General features: G+C 40.3%; 1 pseudogene; it reads right to left on the bottom strand.

Annotated features, from left to right (window-relative positions):
- Positions 1-3,309: 3,309 nt before the first annotated feature.
- Positions 3,310-5,292, bottom strand: LOC111781598 (adenine/guanine permease AZG1 pseudogene; annotated as a pseudogene).
- Between the last annotated feature and the right edge of the window lie 408 nt (positions 5,293-5,700).

The raw sequence follows: 5,700 nt of genomic DNA, 5'->3' as shown, positions 1-5,700 counted from the left end.
GGTTAAAATATCTACTCCGGTATTTGACTTTTTTTGTTGTAAATAGCAACGGTAAAATTTACCTGATAGGAGATAACGTGACCTATAAAGTAAGAAAAATTTCCACACTTCAATAGTGTTTGTCACATAAGCTTCGATGCTAAGTTAGTATAGAGAATTTTAGTATAGCAAGAGTTCTGGAACCGGGAAGAGATTACATTTTCAAAGTCGAAGAGGTGTATTTATAGAAGAACCCGGTAGAATTTGTTACTGTTCTCCTGAGAATTAGGTTACATATATACCAAATTGGATTGAACTAAGAAGCCACGAGTCTAGGACATGCATGACACGTCGCCTTGAGAGGGGAACCATAGGGTTGCCTGAGGTCAAGGTCGAGGCATTGAATTTGGGCTACGACCCAAATTCTTCGTGGCTACGTTTGGTCCTAGTTGGTTTAATCGAATTTGTCACAGATGTTTTCCTATTAAGGGGACGTAGAATAAATCTAAAACATGATGTTTCCACGTTATCTCCAACTGATGTAGAATCTCACAATTCACTCTCATTCGGGGCCCAACGTCCTCGCTAACACTCGTTTCTCTCTCCAATCATTGTGAGATCTCACAATCCACTACGGCGTTAGGCTTTGATACCATTTGTAACAGCCTAAGCCCACCGCTAGCAAATATGGTCATCTTTCATATTTTTTCTCGAGGATTTTAAAACGAGTATACTAGCAAAAGGTTTCCACACCCTTATAAAGAATGTTTTGTTCCCCTCTCCAACCGACGTGGATCTCACATTAGTTCACTAGTACTGAATGATTAATCTTCGTAAATACATATTATATTGTGTTTATCTTGAATATAAATTATTATTATTGTTATACCAATTTTTAAAAAAGAAGTTTAAACTAACAACGATTCACTCAGATAGAACGAACCGTAAGTACATGACTAATAACAATGGGCTAACCATTAATGGGCTAACCGTAAGTATATTAACACGTCAGCCCAAAACTTAATGGGCTAACCATTCAGAACATGGGCCGGGCCTCCAGTCGTAAAATTTGGGCTGGCCCGTATAGACCGAAATAGCAGACCAACTTTTGTAAATTTACATAGAAACCCTATATTTAGAATTTATTTCTCTATATAACCCTTTTCTTTAAAGTTATTTCATTTTTGCCCTTTGTTGAAGAATAGTACCAACTAAATTTATTTTAATTTTATAACATATCTATGTTAAAATACAATTATATATTATATATTTATTTTATTTTTATTATTAATTTTTAACTACTCAAAACGAAAATTTTCAAAATATATATTGAAATTAAGTTAATAAATTTTAATTAAATGTTTGAAAATAAATATATAAATAGTTTTTACTGTTATAAACGAAGAGTAAGTAACATAATCATGTCGTAACGAGATGTAGGCCAATATCAAAACCATCAGGTGTCCAAACCAAATTTTGAATCTCTCTCACACACACGTACGTTATCGTTATAGCGAGTCCTGCTCAGGATTTAAATTAGGATTTGGAATCTAGATTTGACATTTGATGATCCCGACATTTCTTGCTTCTTAAGAAAGTGAAGACTATCCCCACATATCAATACGAGTTTTTCTAGCATGCTTTATATTCACTCACATATATCCCGAAAAAAATTCTAAGAGATCACCAACGTAGAATTGTCAAGTAAAGTATGCTTAATCACGAGTCCTACAATTGAGCCACAAGAAGGAAGGTGCATCTTGTTGGCACAGCTAATAACTTTCAATTCTTTTAAACTTTTTTTAGTCATCGTATCATCAGGATCTGTCTCATTTAGATGTGGTCTCGGTTCATTCATATATCTCTCCTTTGCTCTAATATCGTAATCATTCACTTATTTCATTGGCTACCTTTGGTTGCATTAGCGGTAGGATTTAAACCAAGAAGTCAAGCCAAGCTTCGGTGGCAACAAAGAGATTCGACTTAAGCTTGACTTTTGCAACCGAGCCGAGTAGGTCAATGACCTAAAAGTCGTTGGATCTTGATCTTTCTTCTCCCTAACTTGTTTGCTTCCCACAAGTACAAAACATATAATCTCAATTGAAAGGGGACAATATCTCTTTTCACAATATATTAATATTTCATTATAGTCAAAAAGACTATCTTAACCTAACCCAACTTAGTTGCTTCAAATTTCCTAGACCTAAATACATCACCTTTTATCAATGTTTTCCACTAAACCATTACAATCCAATTGGTCTCCTCCAAAATCATGTCTAATCATGTCTAAAACGTCACTGTTTTTTGCCCGATTCATATATTTTGTGTTGAGATGTGTCTATTCCGACTGATTGCATACGTCGTTTGTCTATTGCAGAGTTTTGAAATCATTTATTCTTTTAGTGTTCCTTTGATCGACCAATTTCGGGTAGTGTACTTTCTTCAAGAGGTTCTACTCACTGAATTTCTTCATGGACATCCCATGTAATACCGCTAATCTTTCCAGTAAACGCGTTCTAAAAATTTGGAAGCCCAAAGATACGACTCATTTTGTAATTGTTACAAATTATTTGATCTAAATCATTCAGGTAGAGATATATGAGTTGGGGTATCTTATACAATGAGTTTGTACAGATTGTGACCCGAGTAAGTCATCGAGGACGATGACTAAGTTAAGTGGGGGAGAATGTCACAACCATACTATGAAGAGAGTAGGTTGTGACTCTCACGTTGCGACAATAGAAGTGGCGATCCTCAAGTGGTGCCCATCCGACCACGCAAGGGCCTAGACGAGTGCCATGATGCGATCGAGGAGGACAATACATCATCCAACGCACCACCACACGAAGTGGGCATTGAAAATAAGTTGAGACATAAGCAAGACAGAGACATCATAATAGACATAAAGGGTAAAGATAGACTTGTTGAAGGGTTAGGTAGGGCACTCGGCACTGTACCACGAACTATTTAATTTCTCCTTACAAATCCATTAATTGAGAAAATTAATACTTTATATGATAACCATATATGACTCAATCTTAATTACGTACATATATAACAAATATATCACATATTACAGATTTCGAGACGCTACACACGAGAACGAGTAATATAGAAAGGTCTAAGCAAATTTTTGCAAGAGAAATGACGACATTCTTTAACAACTAGTAGGAATATTACGAAAAAAAAATCATTGGACTAAAGAATCAACCTGAGAACGAAAGATGAGAACTCGATAAGTATTAGGTTAGAACGGGATAAGAATAAAAGAATAAAATGTTAATATTTTTAAAATAAAAATATTAATATTTTCCTACAAAAATAAAAAGATATTTTTTAATTTTTTTTAAGTTTTAAGATATTGTTTTTCAAATTTAATTTTGTTACAATATAAAAGGGTAAGTTTGTAATTAAACAAAATAAAAATCAAACTTCTAATGTTTTTGGACGTTCCCGTGGCGAAGCATCGGAGTTTCCACCGGACAACGGAATCTCTTTTCCGCCATTATTTCCGTTGGAACAAATTTGACGAGCTCGGAGCTTCTCCAAAACGACGCCGCACCAGTCCCACAAATGCAGCACCACGAACGTCCCAATCCCTCCGATCAATCCGAAAGCAATCGAATATGTCAATGGCATCAAAATCATCGTCAAAAATGCCGGAATTGCTTCTCTCATATCCCCCCATTCGATCTCCACCATTGATCTCGCCATCAGAACCCCTACCAGAATCAATGGCGGCCCCACCGCCCACGGCGGAATCGACGCCAATAGCGGCGTAAACCAAAACGACATTAGAAAGTATCCCGCCACCGTCACCGCCGTCAGCCCTGTTCTTCCGCCTTCTCGGATTCCCGTTGATGATTCAATATACGTCGACACCGGCGAGGTTCCGAGCAGAGACCCAACCACGATTGAAAAAGCATCCGACATAAACGCGAAATACTGACCCTCGAAGTCGCCGGCGGCGTCGGTGAATCCGGCGAAACGGGCGGCGGAGTACAGAGTTCCGGTGGTGTCGAGAATGTCGACATAAAGGAATGTGAACATCGCTTCCCAGAAATGGGGTTTCCCCAAATCCCGGAAACTCAATGCTCCGGCGGTGGTTTTAATCCAATGAACGTCGATGACCTTCTTGAAATAATTAAACGCAGAGTCGCCGGCCGTCGTGTTGGGAAATACCGTTACGACGGTGTTACGGAACCACGAAATCGCCGTCACGAAAACGACGCCGTATATCATCGCGCCTTTGATGTTTTTCACCAAACAATACGCAATGATGGCGAATCCCACCACGCCGAGCCAGAACGTGGGGCTTTGCATTCGGTTGTTCAGGCAGAGAATCTGATCGGAAACGGCGCCGTTACGGAGCAAACTGACCGTTCCATTTGGGGCAGTTACGACTGCAGCTAACGCTGCCCGGGAATTCTTCGGGCAGGCTCCGATGGTGACGAGGGTCGAGGCGTTGTACCCGATTAGCCCAATTCCTTGATTGCTCTGTAATCCGATGAAGGCGAGGAACAGTCCGATTCCGGCGGAGGATGAGATTCTGATGGGTTTTGGGATTAATTTGGCGATTTTGGCTCGTAATCCGACGGCGGAGATTAGAAGGAAGATTAAGCCTTCGATGAAAATGGCGGCTAAAGCGCTTCTGTACGGTAATTGACCCGACCCGTGGAACCCGACGACGGCGAAGGCGAAGTAAGCGTTGGTGCCCATTCCGGGAGCTAAGGCTAAAGGGAGATTTGCGAAAACACCCATTATGAAACTCCCGATGAGCGACGAGGCTCCGGTGGCGATGATTAGATCTTTTCGGGTCGTTTCTAGGCAGGCGGAGTAACCCGGGTTGACGGGTCGGAATTTGCAGGAAATGTCCGGTTGGATGACGTGGTGGGTCGGACCGGTGCAGGCGGAGAGGGGGAGGGTCGGGTCGGAGCAGAGGGGTGTGCAGTCGGCGGCGGAGCACGTGCCGCCGGAGTCGGTGAGGATGCTAGCGTTTACGGCGAGAATGTAGGCCATCGTGAGGAAAGTGGCGGTGCCGGCGCGGAGTTCGGTTGTGAAGGTTGTGTTTCGTTGGGTGAGTTTGAATCGCTTTCCGACGCGGGTGGTGGCGACGAAAGAGTTTAGCCTCATCGGTAGTGATGGTTTGTGTTGAGTCGGTAGTGGTAAATCCGCCGCCGCCGCCGCCATAGGTGGTTGCCGGTTTTATAGGAAGTTGCGAGGAAGAAGGGAGAGTTGGAGGTTTTTTCTTCCGGCCAATGAAACAGCTATTTATTTCCAACTTTTTTTTTTTTTTTTCTTTTTAGAAAAATCAAGAAAACCACATGTTTTCTACTATCACTCCACTTTTGAGATGATTTATGATCTATAAATTTTTTAAATTTTAAATTTTAAATTTTAAATTTTATAAGAGATGTTTATTTGATTCACGGGACCGTAAAACAGTTGTAAGCTCACTGTTAACAGATATTATTATCATTTAAGTTTTTTTCTCAAATTTTTCCTCGAGCTTTTTAAACCACGGTTTATTAGAGAGAAATTAAAGAATGTTTTGATATCCTCTCTAACCGACCTGATCAAATAGGACAAAGAATCTGGAAATGGGAGAGAAAGTGAGGAGAAACTTCTTCAAGCAAATTGTATTGAAGACGGGATTATATTCATGTCCTCACTCCCACTTGATCTCGCCCAAATGTGCCCCCTTTTTTTTAGAATTATATG

The sequence above is a fragment of the Cucurbita pepo genome, chromosome 19 (assembly GCF_057944985.1).
Source record: "Cucurbita pepo subsp. pepo isolate OVF chromosome 19, ASM5794498v1, whole genome shotgun sequence".
NCBI classification, from domain to species: Eukaryota; Viridiplantae; Streptophyta; class Magnoliopsida; order Cucurbitales; family Cucurbitaceae; genus Cucurbita; species Cucurbita pepo.
The sequence above is the reverse complement of the archived record's forward strand: the minus strand, read 5'-3'. Positions and strand labels throughout refer to the sequence as shown.